Genomic DNA, 22,286 nt, shown 5'->3' with positions numbered 1-22,286 from the left:
AAAATATGTGAGATGTCACATCGGGGAATAGGTACATCCTCATTGCATTCAAGTGACAGCAAAGAATCCTACAAGTGTTATGATCAGGGCATGTATGACAGCAGATGCTGTGGGCTGTCTTTATGTCATAGATGGCACACTGAACAGCAGAAAGTACATTGACACCATCCTACAACCAAAACTTCTACTTTCTATCAGGGATCTTTGTCCAGATAATGTCCCATTTTTTTTCCTGCAGGATTTTGCTCCCTGCCACACTGCATTGATATGCCAATAGTGGTTCATGGAGAATGACATACAGGTGCTGGGATGGCCAGGAAACAGACCAGACCTGAAACCCATAGAACATTTGTGATTCCGTTTGAAAAAACTGGTACATCTGAGGCATGCATCCAATAAAAGACAATTAATTGAGGCTATAATTTTCTCAGGGCACCACATAATAAAGAAGGAAGAGCTCCAAACATTGGTTGGCTCAATGCCATGTTGCTGTGCTGCTGTCTTGAAAAATAAAGGATAACAACGAAATACTGAAAGGACAGTAACATCATAAGTACACAGGGATTTTCACAAGTGTTGTTTTCACTGCATAACTTCCCTTGTACTGCAAATATTTGACCTATGTTTATTGTGTTGAATTCAGCATTAAATTTATTTTCATTTGATATATAAATCATTGCACTGCATGAAGTGTAACAGTTTTTATAAGCATTCGCAGTTGAAAAACATTAAAATTCAAAAAGTGTCCACAATTTTGGCCACCACTGTACTTGTGGAAGCAAAGCATACAGAAATTGTTTTTTTTTTCCCCTGTTAGCTATACCATGCTTATTTAGAGCATATTCTTGAGTCCAATTATTTTCCTTGTAGACTATACCATGTTTATTTACAGCATGTTTATGAGTATAATTATTGTTCCTGTTGACTATACCATGTTTAGTTAGTATTGTGTGGTATAAGAGATAGACTGTAATTAGATAGACAATGTCTAGACACCAGATGTTAGACAGTCAGTAGTTAGAAAGGGACAAAAGGTTGACAGGGACAAAAGTCAGAAACAGTAAAGTTCAACATATAAGAATGTCGACAGGCACAAGAGGTCAACAGGTTCAAAAGTTCGACAGGAAAATGGTCGACACAAAAAATGGTTGACACATTTTTTGTGTGTGTTTTAGTCCTAATCTTCACTCTAACCCTCCCCTTGGTGCCTAACCCTAACCCTCCCTCCTGGTGCCTAATCCTAACCTTATGGGTAAATGCCTAACCCTAACCTTGGGGGTAGGTGCCTAACCATAACCCTCCAGTAAGTGCCTAACCTTAACCCTAAACCTAAAATAACAAAATAAAAAAAAAATGTTTTGACCATTTTTGTGTCGACCATTTTCAGGTCTGACTTTTGTCCCTGTCGAACTTTTGTACCTATCTAACTATTGACTGTCTAAAATCTGGTGTCTATCTAATTACTGCCTATCTATAGTCTAGAACCCTAGTTATAGCATGTTCATGAGAACAATTATTCTACCTGTAAACTATACCATGTTTAGTTACAGCAGGTTCATGAGTATCATTATTGTTCCTGTGAGCTTACCATGTTTATTTAGAGCATGATCATCAGTACAATTATTGTTCCTTTGAGATATACCATGTTTAGTTACAGCATGAGCACGAGTATAATTATTGTTCCTGTAAACTACACTATGTTTAGTTAAAGATGATCACAAGTATAATTATTATTCCTGTAAGCTATACCATGTTAAGTTACAGCATGATCATGAGTATAATTGTTATTCCTGTAAGCTACAGTATACTATGCTTGGTTAGAGTATATTCATGAGTATAATTTTTATTCCTGAAAGTTATACCACTCTAGGTTAGAGCTTGTTCATCAATGTTTCTAGGAATTCCTCTAAGTATTTTTGTTCTCAGTTTTTTGTGTTACATTTCCTAGATAACAGGTCCCATTTGCACCAGCTGATAATAAGTAATAAGTAATAAGGAGGCCTTTAGACAATATCCAAAATACAACCCTCTCGGGAGTATATATACCATACCCCATCCTAATGCTATACCAGGTTTAGTTACAGCATGATTATTAGTATAATTATTGTTCCTGTAAGCTATACCATGTTTAGTTATAGCATGATCATCAGTATAATTATGGTTCCTTTGAGCTATACCATGTTTAATTATAGCATGTTCATAAGTATAATTTTTATTCCTGTAAACTATACCATGTTTAGTTAGAGCATGTTAATAAGTATAATTTTTATTCCTGTAAACTATACCATGTTTAATTATAGCATGTTCATAAGTATAATTTGTATTCCTGTAAACAATACCATGTTTAGTTAGAGCATGTTCATATGTATAATTTTTATTCCTGTGAGCTATACCATGTTTATGTAAAGAATGTTCATGAGTATAATTGTTATTTTTGTAAGCAAAAGTATACTATGCTTGCTTAGAGCATATTCATGAGTTTAATTTTTTTCCTGAAAGTTATACCATGCTAGGTTAGAGCTTGTTCATTAGTGTTTCTAGAAATTCCTTTAAGTATTTTTGTTCTCGGTTCCCTGTATTACATTTACAGGTCCCATTTGCACCAGCTGATAGTAATAAGTAATCCTTTACACAATATGCAAAATACAACCCTCTTGGGAGTATAAATACCATACCCCACCCTAATGCTATATCTTCATCCATCCATCCATCTAGGTCTGGATGACTAGTGAAGTTGCATATATTGTTGGAAGGTTAGTCAGTATTATGCCATCTACATGTGATATTGTAATCATTCAGAGGGAGGTCATTATTTTTCTCAGATGCCTAGAACAAAACTTGGAGAGCAATTGGAATAACCTACAATTTTGTCTTTAATGATATTTTGAAATGTATATCTAAGTTTTCCTTCTACTGTATATTGCCCAAAGATGCAAGATATTCCCAATGTGACAGCCAATCTCATATATTGGTTTTGGAAATCATAAGAGGGAGCAGTATTCCTGAATTGCATTAAACCAATCAGAATTTATTCTAGCTGTCTGGGAATACCATATGATGGAATGCCTCATTCTGAGAATATATCCAACAGTCAGGTTGAGTAACTCTTATAATTGTTGGTGATGTCATTTTCCAAGAACTTTTAAACCATTGTAACCTTAACATTACAGGTTTATAACAATATTGTCCATTGTTAACAGTAACATTGTTGTTTGAAAGAAAGTTTCCAATATTCTACTCTCAACTTTCCTTTTAAATATAACCAATTATCATTGCTTGTGTGAAAATAAGCAAAAATAACTAGCAAAATTTAGGTTGCACTCTTATGCTAAATATATTTCACTCTAATCTTTTCATTTGCTTCAGTAGCTAACACATATATAAACTAGATAGTGTATAAAATTTCCAATATGTTCTTTCTATCTGTGTTAATTATTGATAATAGTACAGTAGTACTCATTTTCTGTAAATCAATGCTGGGTTGGATGCTCTGTTGATGATCTGTCAGTTTCCAAAGGGGGACTGAAGGGGTACAATTCTGCAAATATTTCTAAATACAAAATAAGGTAATAACCCTAAACTTTAAGTCCCACCTTATTTTCTAAATAAATTACAGTTAAAGAACCCACAATTTAATAAAACTCAACACTTCTATATGTTTCTTTTAATTTTCATCTCTTATAATAAATTGAATGACTTAGAAAAAACTTGATAAATACACTGTAGACAAATGTAATCAGACACTAACAGCAAATAGATCAACAATATTTTATTGATGTCAGTATTCTATAGGTCCACCATGTGCAGTGATTACTGCAGACACCGTTTTTGACAAACTGTCCACAGGTTCGTGGACAACAGCAGACAGTATGTTTTTCAATTCTGCCTTAAGTACAGTGACCACTATGACACTAAAGAAGGTTGAGATGGCCTAGAATGTGCCAATTGCTTCAATTCATCCCAGAGGTTCTCAATGGTGTTAAGATCTGGACTTTCAGCGGGCCAGTCAGTCTGGGTTATCAAATTTTCTGTATACCAGTCCAAGGTTGCCCTGGAAACATAACAGGTGGCATTGTTGTGCTGGTAAAAACATGTATTGTTTCCATAGAACTGCAAGTGAATGGGCCTTCCTACAAAGTGATCTTGTTGAAACTGTCAAATTAGTGGCCTTTTGGAACTCGTGCAATGGTATAGATTTCAATTGTGCATGTGTGTCCAATCACTTTTGTCTATATATTGTAACTTTCTCAAACAAATATGAAAAACTATAACAAAAAATCACCCTTTCTTTCTCACCACAAATATTAATAAAATTAATATATTTTTATCTTTATCCATTGTGAGGATGTAAACACTTTCTTTTGAAATATATCTTTTTCACAACATCATTAAATTTTCAATATGTAATTAAACCATTAAAATACTTAAAGAAAACCTTTTACTGCATTAAAATCACATTTCCAATGTCAAATGCTACTTTACTGTTTTTGTACTTTCCTCTTAAAAATAAAATTAAAGTTGTCTATGTTTAATAAAAGCGATATTACCTCACTGTACACAGTAATAGATCATGATCAAGGGGTGGAAGTGATTGAACACTTTCTGAGAAAGATCATGGTATGAGGACCAACAAATCAAATTCATCACTGATTGCATCCGATTCATCTTGAAACACAACTACTTCTGGTTCAAAGGTAAATACTATAAGCAAGACACCTGGACAGCAATGGGGACTAGGTTTGCTCCAAACTATGCTAATCTTTTCATGAGCAGGTGGGGGGACCTGAAAATCTGGTCCGAGCATGATTTTGGGGCAAACCTAGTCCTATGGCAATGATACATAGATGATGTCCTCTACATATGCAAGGGGATGAGCACAAACTCACACAGTTCCTTACATATATAAATAAACAATAAAAATCACCTCATATTTACCAGCGAATACAGCAGAAAGAAGTCAACTTTCTAGATATACCCATATTCATTGAGAAAGATCAAATATGCACCAAAATGTTAGATTAACAAAAAATTCTAAATTAGAGACCACATGACATACAATAGAGAAGGAGCCATCTATTTGATTACATACCCCTGCAGACAAAAATACATAGGCAGGACTACAAGTAAACTAAAAAACTAAAAACACGATTAGCAGAACACATTAGGGATATCCATCAAGGCCTTGAGACACATAGCTTGTCCAGCCATTTCAAAACTAACCATATTAGGGACCCTAAAGGATTTCACTTCATAGGAATTCAGATAGTAACAAAAAAACTGTCAAGGAGGCAATTATATAGGAAGATTAACAAGGAAGGACTCAGATGGATGATCACACTGAAAACATTAGCACCCCAAAGACTAAAGTTAGACAAGGAAGTGAAATCCATTATCACGGGATGATAACACCATCTGAGTATTAATTTCCCTTTAAATAGGATTACTTTACACTCTAACCTTTATGACCACATAAACCCACATCCAATTATTCACATTACTGTAAGTAATTATTCTATTAAGAATATTTTTATAATACCATTGCCCGCTGTTCAAGAATCACAGTATCCCTTTTTTAACCCACTTTTGCAGGCTGACCAGGCTCCCTTCTCCCACCAACATCCTTAGGGAGGCCAAGCTGCTAGCATTTACTATGGAAACTGAACGGCAACCGCTGTGACATCACAGACTCTATCTTTTTGCATGCCTATTTCCAAGATGGCACACACAGAATTTCCTGAGGTAGGCCTATTCAGCTAACATATTGGAGACACTGAAGACCCCCAGCTCCCTACATCCTACCTAACCCCTTGGACAATAATAACACCTATCAGTCTCTACACCACTCTCAGTGAGTCGAGCCATATATTTCCTTGGGAACCTGCAACCTTACAGACTGCATGATCTCAATTTTCTTGTGACCATTCCCCCTTTCCATGGATGCTAGAGTGCCCTTTCTAGGTCCAGCTCCTGGACTGATGCTGGGCCTACAGTGAACTCTACTTATGGATGCTTACTTACTTTAGTGAGTGCTTGTTGGAACTTCTGTCAGTTGAGTGAGGAATGATGTATAATCTGAGTTTTGGTTTTATTCAAATCTCAGACATAGTCTCAGCTTTGGTTACTTCCACATTAACTATTAAACACACTTCACACAAGGTCCTTTTCTTTAATTCTTAGATAGCAAAGTTTACAAAATCTACCTACAGGAACAGTATAAAAACACAAAATAGTACTTTACAGAAAACATAATTATAATAGTTGGACAAGTTATGCAATAACCAGGTTAAAAACAATAGTTTAAATTGATTACTTTCATTAGGTCACCAATTTTCGGTACTGTACACCCATCTTATTCTGTCCTTTGGTCCCATACAGAAAAGAGGTAACAAGTGCTAAACTTTTCTGACCAGGTTGATTTTCTCCTAAGTACCAAAGGCAGGGGATCAGATGAAATCATGAGGCACAAAGTATTGAAATCCTTCAGATGTAAAATTGAAGAGATACATTTACTCTGTTGCACTTTTCATAGTTGCCACATATTCAGCAGTTTCAGAAGCTAGATTTAAAGGAGCAGCTATAGTCAATATAAAACCAGGAGTGTTTTGAATTTCATATAATTACCCCTTAAAATTCAGCTGGTGACTGGGTAGGTATATCATCTTTAGCAGCATCAGTATCTAACAAACAACACCAGCTCACTCACAGGCAGCAATGTATAACTAGCTTCCTTAAGAGGTATACCAGTATCAATCTGTAGGAAAAACTCAGGGATGTGATAGCAAAAATACTTACCCTGCTCTCCTTATGATTTGTCATTTCTAATAATGCAATTAACATTATACAAGCATTTAAACTGGGTGAATTTCAACTTGCACCATGTTTTGTGCACACAATAAACTTGGTGGTTAAGAATATCTTAAAAAATGACAAGTGCTTGCAGCACATGCTGAGTGTGGCCTGTAAAGTTTTTGGGCAATTTTGGCATTCAACAATCTCATGTAGAAGATTTCAGCAGCAACAAGAACAGTATAATTTTCCATGCCACTAACTAAAGCAAGAGGCAGTAACCAGGTAGAGTTCCACCATTTATATATTTCAGCAACTGGAGGAACAGCAACAAGCCATGCAAAAGTACACACTGGAGAATATTCTTAGTTTTATGCAAGCTGCTTAAACTATTTGTAATTGTAGCCAATATAGTGAGTTCCAAAACTGCCAGCCTGTGTCAGGTCATACCCTTTATTAACTACTGAAAAAGTAGCTAAAGTGGCTGAAAGAGATTAAACTAAGCAATTCTGCTAAGTATGTTGGCCTTTTAGATCAATTACTTTATTTGCTTTGCCTGCACTCAAGGGTTTACAACATCTTGCAATTGGATCAATACATTTTGACAACCATGCATGATCCTAACTTTTAAGTCCTATGTAATGTATGAGCTATTGAGAGCAAGTTGTCAGCTTAAGTGGCACATTACACAACAGTGTATCTTGCTTCTGTTTCACCTGCAAATGCTGCTGTCAGGAAAAAAACATTTCCAAGAGACCTGCTGGTGATGATGATTAGTCAACTTAATGCACCAGAGTGAAACATTATGACATCTGATCAGACTTAAAAGAATTGCCCACATATATAGACACATCTGTCGTATCTGTTTCTGACACAAAAAGCATCAATATAATGATGGAAGTTTACTTAAATGATAATGTACAAATTAGCATCTCATGGAATCCCTTTGATTGCTGGGAGGAAAAAAATTGGAGCCCCTTGTACAAACTGCTGTAGCTATGGTGTACTTAAACTGCCCACTCTCCATTGTGTACTTTAAAGAGTGTTCAGCCCAGACAGGAACCTAGTGAGCAATTGGTGTAGGAGTTTACTTCCAAAAAATGTGGAAAACTGATGATCATCAAAATGAACTACAAACTTCACTGCCAATTACAACAGAGAACGTAACAGTGGATTCCAGTGAAAATGAACTAATATTGTGTCATTATATTAACAACAGTGATGAGGATGATGATATCTTTTAACTGTAAGAATGATCAATACTATTAGCCTTAAACCCATTGTTTGTGGGTAGCAGTGTATATATATATATATATATATATATATATATGATATTTGCATTCTCTGGTAGCAGGTGTCTCTGGAGATATTGCAGGGTCTCTTACAAGCTAAGTGGAACACATCTGTGTCCCATTGTGGTGCTCTTAAACAGTGACAAGATGGCACCACATGTGTGCAGAAGACGAAATGGTGGCCATCTTCATAAAGATCAGATGCTTCTCTAAAGGAGCATGATGGAGGTAGCACATGAAACCATGTTATAGGGTCAGATAGTTTATCAAACAGCCATCTAGTCTGTCACTATGTTTCATAAATGTGCAAAACCAAATCTAAATAAAACATGGAAGATTTAGAACCAAAACATGGGGTCTGCGCACATCTCTTTTATAGTGGAGAAAAGGAAGCAAGCAACATTCAAATATCCTTATCTTTTCCAATATTTATTCTTCAAAGTTCCATGAAAATAGAACTTTACATGCAACAGATGGTCTGCTCTCTGCTTCTGAACTCCATGTGGTGCCAGATTTAATTAATTTATAGTATAGTAAGCACCCACTGCTTCTATTTAGTTCCAAGGATGCTAACTTTTTTCTGTTCTTGCCTTTTTCCTGGAATAACTGTTGTTGGTAAAATCCATAATATTATTTATTCCCTGCATGTAGAGTCAATAAAGATATTTTATATGTATTTAAAGTGAGCAAATAGAATAAAATAATAACAATCTTAAATTATTGTAATTATAGTAAGTATTTTAGTATTGAATATCTGTACAACAGTGTTGCAATAGATATACTAAAATATTAGCTGTATAGCTGATAAACAATGAAGATACCTTTTTGTAAAGATAATCCATGATCTGTCGGCCAATTTATTACATTTCAATTTATCATGATGATAAATGTAGTTTTTATAGCTATTATTATAATGATAAAAAAAATACTTTTTGGGGGGAATTTATTTAGTGAAAATTTATGATCAAAATGGAAAATCTCAATTTTCAAACACAACTTGCTGCAACTTGATATTTATTTTTTTAAATTCTGAATACACATTACAGTATGTGGTTTATTTTGCAGCTATTTCACAAACTAGGATGTAACCCACCAAAAAAAACCTTAAAATAAAAGAAGTGCTTTTTGCAGCTGAAATGGCTCAAATTGCACACAAGTAGTCTATTAGCATACAGAAAGCTTATAAAACCTATCTTGATCTACTTGTGATTGAGAGAGCTATTACTAAATCCCTCTACCAATTTGAGGAGGAAATATTGTCATGGCTGCTGACACTTGAGACTCCTGGGAGGTGGCAGGCCTACTAGGCACAATAAACTGTTGTGGCTTTAGGAATGACCTTTTCATGAAATTTCGATAGCACGGAATAAAGTAAATATAATGTATTCACAGGAGAAATATAGTGTCTCACAAAGTCTCAACAACACTGAGGTTCACATAAGCAATAATGAGTATAGGAGAAAACCCCCAATATAGTCTTTAACACAGAAAAGATAATATGGTAGGGAACCCCGAGACCAGTATGAGGCTAACACCTCAGGATGGTATAGAGGAGCTTCACCTGGGTGGAACCCTGAAGTGATGCAGAACCGGAGCAGAGTGAGCCCTGTGATGCAGTGAAAGATGGAACAGGGTTGAGCCCTGTGATATTCTATAAAGTTAATGGGAGGTCTGCGCTCAAGGTTATGTTACAAAATGATAGCCTCTAGCTGCTTGGCACCTGGAGGGTATCCAAACCTCCTATCATAGTTTCAAGAATAAAGTAAAGTGTCTGCGCTTGGAGGACTATCTGTTAGTACTTTACAACCATATGAAAATATAATATATAGATTATAGTTGTTATTCACATGGGTGGGTTTGAAGGTTGTGTCTATAATAGTCTCAATGTTTTCCACCCAATGCTAACTGTGGGGTGGGTGTTCTTATATTATATTAGCGATGTGCAGTCACAAAATAGTCAATCAGCTAGTGGTGGGTCACTGGTCGGCAACATCTTGGGGCAGAAAATTTCATCTGTATAACACATATGAGTGGCAGTGGTAATCTATAGTTGTTGCTTGTTGCAGATAAACTTCTCCCCTCTCCAGCTGATCACTGTGCCAAATAACGCTGCCACTCTGCCTCAGAATTCACACCAGAAAACAAAATAACATACAAGCCAGGGTGTCAGGTATGATGGACACTATTGTGCAGAAACGGTGGGTAAGATATGCAGACTTACCCAGGGTCCGATGTATTCTTGCTGGTCCACCTGACATCTTCCTCTGGCTCAAATGATGTGTGTGGGTGTAGGCAGGGTGGGGGAGGGAGTGGGCAGAGGACTCTGGGGTCCAAAAGATATAGATGACACTATGTGCTAAATGAATAAAAGGTTCCGTTTATTTGTCTGTCCACATGCCTGGCTCGGCTATTGTGGTGGCAGATAGTAAAAATGCTGGTATACAGCTATATTGCAAGTGCCACAGGTTTAAACACATACACAATGACAGAATGGTAATAAGTCAATGGGTGGTGTGCAGGATGTGTCCCAACGCGTTTTGTCCCATTTGGGGACTTTTTCAAGGGTAGGTGAATGGTAAATCAAAGTATATAGGCTTAAATACCTGGTGTCATGTATCGCAATTGGCCCAATCTCATTACTTCCGGTTTTCGCGCTCCGTTTGCACACTCTGGATCAGCCGCTAGAGCCTGCTCTGATGTCCTGTACGTATGAGCTACTGCGCATGCTCTATGGGTTTCGCGCAGACCTAATTTGTTACTGCAGTCTTTCCACATATTCTCCTATGTTATTATCAATAGCTTGGTCTCCGGGTGAGGGGAATGTGAGGAATTGGTCTCTACTATGTGGGCGGCCATAATGGGTATGACTTTTTACAATAGTGTCTCTTCTGTTAATATCTTTATATGATTAGGAGCACTATCCATCAAAATTGTGCTAATCGTTTTTCATTATTGATTTGTGATTATTTGAAATGCTCATTTATAAAAACAGCCACTATATGTGTTATGCAATATTGGAATTAAATATATTGAATACTATACATATTTGATATATTCCATGATGGTCCTATTTTGTGAAATAGTGATAGATCATTATTATTTATAGTCGTTTAATGTAATATTACCACCATATGAGGAGGAGAGTTATGTTCCTTATGCCATATGTTATATATTAATGAGCTTCCAATATATACACTGTTCTGATCACTACGGCACATTATCACCTTCTATTATGTTTTATTGAAATATTACTTAGTGGTATCCTGAATTGATAAGATGTTCTTAGATTCTCTGTAGTACTCCCCAGTTGGTTATGGGTCTATATTCAGGCCCTCGGGTTGGAGAGTCTTCATCTCAAAGATCCATCGACTCTCCACTTTGTCAATTCTCTTGGAATGATCGCCCCCCCTCCAATTTGGTTCCTCTTTCTCAAATCCAGTGAATTTTAATCCATCTGGTTGGCAATTGTGCTGTGTTCTAAAATGATCTGAAACGCTGTGGCCTATGAACCCCTTCTTAATATTGTTTATATGTTCATTTATCCTCACTCTCAAATGTCTTGTTGTCCTACCTGTATACTGAAGTTGGCATGAACATTCCAGAACATATATGATGTTGTGACTATCACATGTGTTTATATCCTTTATTTGAAATGATTTCCCTGTTCTCAAGTAGGTGTGGTACTATTATACTTGATTAGTCTGCACACCTTGCACCTCCCACAGTGATAGAACCCTGATTTGACTGTTTGACCATCTTGAGTGGATTGTATCTGATGTTTCTTACTGTCCCTAATGTGATTAATCACTAATTTTCTCCCCAAATCTGGCGCTTTTTGGAAAACCAGGTCTGATGCTGTTGGTAGTAATGTCTGTAATTGTTCATCCATATGGAGTATGGACCAGTGCCTCTTAATGATGTTTCTAATTTTATTGGCAGATTTTGAGTAATTGGTGACAAAATATATTTTGTTAGTCTCCTCCTGTGTCTTTTTCTCTTTATATTCTAAAAGAGGGCCTCGTGGATTTGTTAGTGTTTTGTTAAATGCCTTCTCAACCCTTTCCATATCATTATTTTTTTCTTTAAAAAGTTATTTTAGTTTAGTGCCCTGTTCTACAAAGTCCTCTATATTTGAGCAATTTCTCCTGACTCGTGTGAACTGACTCAATGGTACGCTGTTAATCCAATTGGGATGATGGTTACTATCCACCCTGATGTCGCTGTTTATATCAACTTTCTTGTAGTGTGTTTTTGTGTGTATCTCATTATTCAAAATAAATATATCTAAGTCCAAGAACTGTACCCGGTCTCTGCTGTATTGTGTTGTGAATACCAAATTGCGGTCATTAACGTTGATATAGGTCAAAAAATGTTGTAGTGATGATTCATTACCTTGCCACGCAAATAGCACATCATCTTTATAATGCCTCCAGAGAACCAAGTTTGCCCCAAAGTCACTGAAGGACCAGATCTTCTGGTCCTCCCAAAAACTCATACACTTGACACTTCTAGAACCATATAAAAAAGATAAAGAATATCAGACATTGGAACAAGTTGTCAAACAGAGATTAGACAGTGAGGAGGAACACATTATTAATATAAAAAAACAAAATTCTAAGGGACAAGTTTGATGTGAAGGGGACACATAGGAGTTTTCCCGAAAATAGTTCCAAAAAAGAGAAAATAAAAAAAATATATAAATCTCATGACAAATTAGGTAAGAAACAACCAAGTACAGAAGTAACAATAACACATTATCAACATCGCAACTATAGAAAGAAAAAAAAACCTGGGACACCATTGTATAAGAAATTAAATCTAACATACCAGCAGTTTATGACATGCTTACACACCAAACCATTAGAGATTGATCAAGATATTGATTTATTGAATCTCAGAACGTACAGTGGGGAAGGTTCAGACAAATTCTCTACTCACTCCATCAAAGACCAAAGTCCAGACACAGACGATTATACAAATATTGCGAGGCAATCATTTGAAAGAGGTTGGAGGGACAGTTTAGGAACTTGTGTGGAAGCCCCGAACCTGATAACTATCCCTCAATTGAATATTGACACATCAGAATCACTAATTAGTGCCATAAAAGAGGATGTATCTTCAGCAAAAAAATGGGGGGATACTTTTTTAGAATGGGGGACACAAATACCCATTCTAAAGAACAGAACGCAGACATCACAAAAAAGAAAACTAAACATGGTAGAAGAGGGTGTAGAGGAGGACAAAGCAAACCCCCCAAAAAACAAGACAGAAGATTTAATCATTATGAAGACCAACACCAAATAGGAATATTTAATTTGAGTACCAAGTTGTTTACAGAAGCTCACAACTCTTTATTGAGTAGAGGTTTGAAGTTTGCACCTGACAATAAATTAAACACATTTTCCACTTACTTGGATCTCAAGAATTTCACGAGAAAACTGAGTCTCAAGAAGTATTTCATGGATAAACCAATAGGGAATTCACAGATCCAAATGATAGACAATTACAAATACACGACATTGAGGCCTCAGTCACAATTTAATCCCACTTTCATGAAGGGACATTACATACACACCTTTGAAAAAGCTGTGATGAATGATTTAGAGAAAATTGAAACACAACCAATACATATCAAGCCCAATCTGACAAGAGCAGAATGCACAGCTCTTACTGATCTAAGGAATGACACCAATCTGGTTATTAAACCAGCTGATAAGAGGGGAGGGATTGTTCTACTTGACAAAGTAGACTATACAAAAGAAGCATTAAGGATTCTGGGGGACACTCGAACCTACACCAAACTCAGAGGAGACCCTACCAAACAATATCATTAAGAATTATGCACACTCCTTAGGGAGGCGTTTGATACCGGGATTTTAAGGAAACTTGAATTTGATTTCCTTAATATAGTCCATCCTATAAATCCGGTGTTTTACTACCTCCCTAAATTACATAAGGATGCGGTACACCCACCAGGAAGGCCGATCACATCTGGGCTAAATTCCCTGACATTGGCTCTGTCCGAATACATAGATCACTACCTACAAATCTATGTGAAGAAACAAAGGTCCTACCTGAGGGACACAACACAAGTGCTCAATACCCTACAGAACATCAATTGGAATACAGAGTGTTGGTTAGCAACAAGCGATGTTACATCATTGTACACCATCATTGATCACACTCAGGGTATACAAAGCACCAAACACTATCTGGATCAAGATCCAGATATGGGGCAAACACAAGCTGAATTCATACTGCATGGGATGGAGTTCATCCTCACCCACAATTATATGTGGTTTGGGGATGAGTTCTACCTGCAACGGTTTTGTACAGCTATGGGAACCAAGTTTGCCCCAAGCTACGCAAATCTCTTTATGAGTTTTTGGGAGGACGAGAAGATCTGATCCTCCAGCGAGTACGGGGCAAACTTGGTTCTCTGGAGGCGTTATATAGAAGACAAGCTTTTTATGTGGCAAGGTAAAGAATCATCGCTACAAAATTTTTAGACCTATGTCAATGTTAATGACCGCAATTTGGTATTCACAACACAATACAGCAGAGACCAGGTCCAGTTCTTGGACTTAGATATATTTATCTTGAATAATGAGATACACACAAAAACACACTACAAGAAAGTTGATGTAAACAGCTACATCAGGGCGGATAGTAACCATCATCCCAATTAGATTAACAGCATACCATTGAGTCAGTTCACACGAGTCAGGAGAAATTTCTCAAATATAGAGGACTTTGTAGAACAGAGCACTAACCTAAAACAACTTTTTAAAGAAAAAAATTATGATATGGAAAGTGTTGAGAAGGCATTTAACAAAACGCTAACAAATCCACGAGGCCCTCTTTTAGAATATAAAGAGAAAAAGACACAGGAGGAGACTAGCAAGATATATTTTGTCACCAATTACACAAAATCTGCCAATAAAATTAGAAACATCATTAAGAGGCACTAGTCCATACTCCATATGGATGAACAATTACAGACGTTACTACCAACAGCACCAGACCTGGTTTTCAAAAAAGCGCCAGATTTGGGGAGAAAATTAGTGATTAATCACATTAGGGACAGTAAGAAACATCAGATACAATCCACTCTAGATGGTCAAACAGTCAAAACAGGATTCTATCACTGTGGGAGGTGCAAGGCATGCAGACTACTCAAGTATAATAGTACAACACCTACTCTTATTATTATTATTATTATTATTATTATTATTATTATTATTATTATTATTATTATTATTATCATTTATTTATATGGTGCCACAAGTTTTCCGCAGCGCCTTACTAAGTACATAAACAAATAGATTGATTTACAGTGACTTACAGTACAGTACAATACAATACATTACAGGACATGGATAATATACATTGCTACATTCATGACCATAACACCCAGATAAGCAACAATGCAAAGCAATCAAGTGTTAGGTGCCCTGGTAGAAAGTAAGAAGTAGATGAAGGTATAGTAAGGAGATGCACAAGAGGGTAGAGGGCCATGCTCATAGGAGCTTACATTCTAAGGGGGAGGACAGACAAACAGGGGAGAAAAAGATTGGGTAGGCAGGGAGGAAGGAGTATGTAGCAGCAAGTTAAGATGAGAGCTGGAAGGCTTTGATGAAATAGTGGGTCTTGAGAGCCTGTTTGAAGGATTGTAGAGAGGTGGAGAGCCTATTGGGAGTGGGAGAGAGTTCCAAAGGTTGGGAGCAGCACAGGCAAAATCTTGGAGGCGGGAGTGGGAGGAAGTAATCAATTGGCATTAGAGGCGGCGTGCATTTGTTGAACGAAGAGGGCAGACAGGAGAGTGAAGGGAGATGAGATCAGAGATGTAAATAGGAGAGGAATGGCTGAGGGCTTTGTAAGTGAGTGTGAGAACCTTAAATTGGGTTCTAAAGGGGAAGGGGAGCCAGTGGAGGGCTTGTAGGAGAAGGGAGGCAGATGCAGAGCATATTGAGAGGAAGATGAGCCGAGCAGCAGCATTAAGGATAGACTGGAGAAGAGAGAGATGGGATTTGGGGAGGCCAGATAGGAGAAGGTTACAGTAGTCCAATCTGAGATGACCAATGAGTGTATGAGGGTTTTAGTGGCCTCCTGGGTGAGAAAGGGTCTAAACTTGGAAATATTTTTAAGATGAAAGCGACAGGACTGTGAGAGATTCTGGATATGTGGTTTGAAGGAGAGGGTGGAGTCAGGATACCTCCAAGACAGCGCACTTTGGGGCTAGAGGAGATAGTTGTGCTATCAATTGATAAAGAAATGGTGGGAAGTGTGGTTATGTAGGGGGGAGGGAAGATGATTAGCTCAGTCTTAGACATATTAAGTTTAAGAAATCGCTGGGACATCCAGGAAGAAATGGCAGAGAGACAGTTGGAGACACGAGTGAAGAGAGAGGGAGAGAGGTCAGAGGAGGAAAGGTAGATCTGAGTATCATCAGCATAGAGATGATATTGGAGGTCAAAAGAGCTGATGAGTTCACCTAGTGAGGATGTATAGAGTGAGAAAAGGAGAGAACAGAACATTGGGGAACACCCACTGCAAGAGGCTGTGGGGGAGAAGAGGAGTCATGAGAGGAGACAGAGAAGGATCGGTCAGAGAGGTAGCAGGATAGCCAGGAGAGGGCAGTGTCATGCAGACCAAGGGAGTGAAGGATTTGCAGAAGGAGAGGGTGGTCCACAGTGTCAAAAGCAGCAGAAAGGTCATGGAGAATGAGCAGAGAGTAGTGACCCTTGGATTTAGCAGCAAGGAGGTCATTGCTGACTTTTGTGAGGGCAGTTTCAGTGGAGTGGAGAGAAAGGAAGCCATTCTGAAAAGGGTCAAGGAGGGAATGAGAGGAAAGAAAGGTGGTAAGGCGCTTGAAAACAGCACACTCAAGGAGCTTGGAAGCAAAAGGGAGGAGAGAGATGGGACAGTAGTTGGAGAGAGTGTTAGAATCAAGGTTTGTTTTTTTTAGTATGGGGGAGACAAGGGCATGTTTAAATGCAGATGGGACAGTGCCTGATGATAGGGAGAGATTAAGGAGATGGGCAAGATGGGAGCAGGCAGAAGGAGAGAGTTAGCGGAGGAGATGTGAAGGGATAGGGTCAAGGGGGAGGTGGAAGGGGGGGAGGACTGGATGAGGGACATGACTTCCTCTCCAGATACAGGGGAGAAGAAAGTTAGAGTCGGTAAAATTGAAGGAGAGGGGTGATCTGGGAAGAGAGGAGGTGGATAGCAGGGGGACTGGTTGGATATGATGTCCTGAAATATGGAGTCAATTTTAGATGTAAAGTAGGTAGCAAAATCAAGGGTAGAGAGCAAGGAGGGGAGGCGAGGAGGGGGTGGGCGGAGGAGGGAGTTGAAGGTGGTGAAGAGACGTTGGGGATTTGAGGACTGAGAGGAGATGAGGTACTTGAAATATTACTGTTTAGAAAGGGAAAGGGCAGCACTGTATGATGAGAGCATAAATTTGAAATGAAGAAAATCAGCCTTAGAGCGTGACCTTCTCCACTGTCGCTCGGCTGTTCGCAAACACTTTTGCCGGTATCTGGTGCATTTGGAATGCCAGGGTTGAGGTGTAGATCTGCAAGGGTGAATAGTGATCACCAGAGCAACAGAGTCCAGAGCAGAAGTAAGGGAGGTATTGTATAGAGAAATGGCTTGTTCAGGGCAAGAGAGAGAGATGATAGGGGAGAGAAGTGAGTCAAGCTGGGAAGAAAAAGAAACGGTGTCAATAGCATCAATATTACGCTTAGTGATAGTGGCCATAGGAGGTAGAGGAAGGGAAGGAGAGAGGGATAGGTAAAAAAGAGAGAAGGTGATTGTCTGAGAGGGAGAATGGGGACTTGGAGTAATCAGAAATATCACAACAGTGAGTGAAGACCAGCAAATGCCCACTCACATGGGAGGGTGAGGAGGTCCATTGGGAGAGACCAAATGATGACATGAGGGTGAGGAGTTTGGAGGCAGAGGCTATTTGCCTTGAGAACTGGGAAATCATATCAAATAAAGGATATAATCACATGTGATAGTCACAACATCATATACGTTCTGGAATGTCCATGCCAGCTTCAGTATATAGGTAGGACAACGAGACAGTTGAGAGTGAGGATAAATGAACATATAAACAATATTAAGAAGGGGTTCATAGGCCACAGCGTTTCAGATCATTTTAGAACACAGCACAATTGCCAACCAGATGGATTAAAATTCACTGGATTTGAGAAAGTGGAACCAAATTGGAGGGGGACGATCATTCCAAGAGAATTGACAAAGTGGAGAGTTGATGGATCTTTGAGATGAAGACCCTCCAACCCGAGGGCCTGAATATAGACCCATAACCAACTGGGGAGTACTTCAGAGAATCTAAGAACATCTTATCAATTCAGGATACCACTAAGTAATATTTCAATAAAACATAATAATAGAAGGTGATAATGTGATGTAGTGATCAGAACAGTGTATACATTGGAAGCTCATTAATATATAACATATGGCATAAGGAACATAACGCTCCTCCTCACATAGTGGTAATATTACATTAAACGACTATAAATAATAATGATCTATAGCTGTTTCACAAAATAGGACCGCCATGGAATATATCAAATATGTATAGTATTCAATATATTTAATTCCAATATTGAATAACACATATAGTGGTTGTTTTTATAAATGAGCATTTCAAATAATCACCAATCAATAATGAAAAACGATAAGCACAATCTTTGATGGATAGTGCTCTTAATCATATAAAGATATTAATAGAAGAGACACTATTGTAAAAAGTCATACCCGAAATGGCTGCCCGCATAGTAGAGACCAATTCCTCAAATTCCCCTCACCCGGAGACCAAGCTGTTGATAATAACATAGGAGAATATGTGGACAGACTGCAGTAACAAATTAGGTCTGCTCGACACCCATAGAGCATGCGCAGTAGCTCATACATACAGGACATCAGAGCAGGCTCTAGCGGCTGATCCAGAGCACACAAACGGAGCCAAAAACCGGAAGTAACAAGATTGGGCCAATTGCAATACATGACACCAGGTATTTAAGCCTTTATACATTGGTTTACCATTCACCTACCCTTGAAAAAGTCCACAAACGGGACGAAACGTGTTGGGACACATCCTGCACACCACTCATTGACTTATTACCATTCAGTCATTGTGTATGTGTTTAAACCTGTGGCACTTGCAATATAGCTGTATACCAGCATTTTTACTTTCTGCCACCACAATAGCCGAGCCAGGCATGTGGACAGACAAATAAATGGAACCTTTTATTCATTTAGCACATAGTGTCATCTATATATTTTGGACCCCAGAGTCCTCTGCCCACTCCCTCCCCCACCCTGCCTACACCCACACTCATCATTTGAGCCAGAGGAAGACGTCAGGTGGACCAGCAAGAATACATCGGACCCTGGGTAAGTCTGCATATCTTACCCACCGTTTCTGCACAATAGTGTCAATCATACCTGACACCCTGGTTTGTATGTTATTTTGTTTTCTGGTGTGAATTCTGAGGTGGAGTGGCAGCATTTTTTGGCACAGTGACCAGCTGGAGAGGGGAGAAGTTTATCTGCAACAAGCAACTACTATAGATTACCACCGCCACTCATACGTGTTATACAGATGAAATTTTCTGCCCCAAGATGTTGCCGACCAGAGACCCACCACTAGCTGATTGACTATTTTGTGACTGCATGTTGCTAATATAATATAAGAACACCCACCCCACAGTTTGAATTGAGCAGAAAACATTGAGACTATAACCTTCAAACCCACCCATGTGAATAACAACTATAATCTATATATTATATTTTCATATGGTTGTAAAGTACTGACAGTCCTCCAAGCAGTTACATTTTACTTTATTCTTGAGCCCTGTGATGCAGTGAAAGACGGAGCAGGGTTGAGCCCTGTGATGCAGTGAAAGAAGGAGTAGGGTTGAGCCTTGTGATGCGGTGACAGATGGAGCAGAGTTGAGCCCTGTGATGCGATAAGATCAGAGCAGGGTTGAGCCCTGTGGTGCAGTGAGGTCAGAGCAGGGTTGAGCCCTGTGATGCGGAGGTGGAAGCAGGGTTGAGCCCTGTGAAGTGGTGTGGTTCCGGAACAGGGTTGAGCCCTGCAGTGTAACTAGTATCCAGAGCAGGGTTGAGCCTCGCAATGCAATAAAGGTTGAAGCAGGGTTGAGCCCTGTGAAGCAGTATGGTTCTGGGACAGAGTTGAGCCCTGCGGTGTGACTAGAAACCAGAATGGGGTTGAGCTCCGCAATACGGTTATGATAACTGTAACGGTGCAGTTGACAACTGTAACGATGATGGGTTCGATGTACACAGGAGTTAGAGGCAACAGGCAAAGTAAATTGTGCAGCAATAGGTGAAACCACAGCAATGGAGCAAAAACAATACTTAGGCAATGGCTATGATGAGCTCTGTAGTGCAGCTGATAACTTGCATCCAAAGTTTAGCTGGAACATGAGCGGAGATATAGCAAAGGAACTTTGGAATAAGTAATCTATCTTTATGTATTGAAATAGTCGCAGTCCTGACAAATACACAGAAGAAAGAGAAGCCTCAGCCTGGATCCAGGGTCAGAACAAGTCTTGCTCTGTGTAATCGTTTAGAGCTCGATTGGCATGGACTCCCTATTAGATCAGTAGGTGGTGTGTATGTTTCAACTAATATTTACAAATCTCCTGTAACTGTATGGAAAGATGAGAGATGATTTAAAGCCTTCGAACATCAAGGACCTATACAGTGCCTGGGCTGCAAAGATTATTATACAGTTACACTATGTGGTATATGATCGCTAATTTAGTTATATGTCTGAATAGGATATAGGAGCTCAGTGCCTGGCATCAGAATAGCATGTGTTGATCACATCCTATCAGTGATGCAATTTCACACTGAACGTAGCTACAGCTACTCCCAGAAATGGATTGCTAGAGGCAATTAATATACAGTACGCTATTTAATTTCTCAGGTCTTTGGGACCTTGTGGCTGCTACAGCATACAATGATTATGTTCTTACATCTAATATTACCTCAAACAATGTACATAACTTTCTGTACCAACCCATGATGCACACCTGTATCAGATACAAACAACAAACTCCAGAGTGTGAGCAAGATACTAAAGCTGGCCACACATCTAAACATTATCTGTCCATCCAGCCAACTAGTTGAAAATCTGGTAAGGTATGAAAGCAAATGACAATCAGCAATTTGCTCCCAAACGCCAAAACAATGGACAAACTGTTGTTTGAACAAATTGTTTAGATCAACCATTTAACAAATCTTGTCTGAACGACCATTTTCATCTGCTTTCTGGCATTTAGGAGCAAATTGCTGATCATCATTTACTCCAGATCATCATTTACTATGTTACCAGATTTTCATTCCAACCAATCAACTAGTTGGCTGGTTGGACAGATATTCTTTAGATGTGTGGCCAGTTTAAGGGGAATATAGAGAGATAAAAAGTTGCCCATACCAACCAATCAGCTTCTAACAGTCATCTTACAGACTGTGCTAGAAAAAATACAATTAGAAGCTGATGGGTTGGTTTGAGCAACTTTGCCACTTTATCCCTCTCCAAGATTTGATAAATTCCTCCTAGATTTTACAACTATGTTTTTCATATTAACATTGTAAGCCATTTAATGTATGCTACATCTCTATATTTTGTATTATAAATTATTTCATTGACGTTTTAAATGTAAATTATTGTTGTTTTCTCTAAAATTTTTAGCATAGGAAAAATATTATATACAGGAATTATAATATTGCATTTGCATCCATCCACTCCAATAAACTAATGAAAGCAGTTAATGTACTAGCCAGCATTTAGTTCAGTTACCTTCAACTCATGAGTAATTGCATGTGTTTTTCTGCTTTTTACTGTCTTCTTATTTTGATATGTTTCTTAAAAGTGTTTAATTACTATGTGGTGCATGAAGTTAAGTATCTGCAATCATCGCAGAGTAATAAAGCAACCATTAAGGTAGCATTTTGAAAAATCAAACATTGACATTCCCTGGCATTAACACTTGCTGCAATTACTTCGGTGTTCTAAATGAAGAACCGGCCATTTAAGCTCAGTATAAATGTAATTGCAGAATAGCTGTGTGCTAATAGTATAAAATAAAGTGGAAAATCTCTTTTGTTGAAGCAAAAATATTCTGGTTACCTGACATCAAAAGG

Source organism: Taudactylus pleione, unplaced genomic scaffold, assembly GCF_031769625.1.
Source record: "Taudactylus pleione unplaced genomic scaffold, aTauple2 ptg000211l, whole genome shotgun sequence".
NCBI classification, from domain to species: Eukaryota; Metazoa; Chordata; class Amphibia; order Anura; family Myobatrachidae; genus Taudactylus; species Taudactylus pleione.
This window is presented reverse-complemented; position numbering follows the sequence as displayed.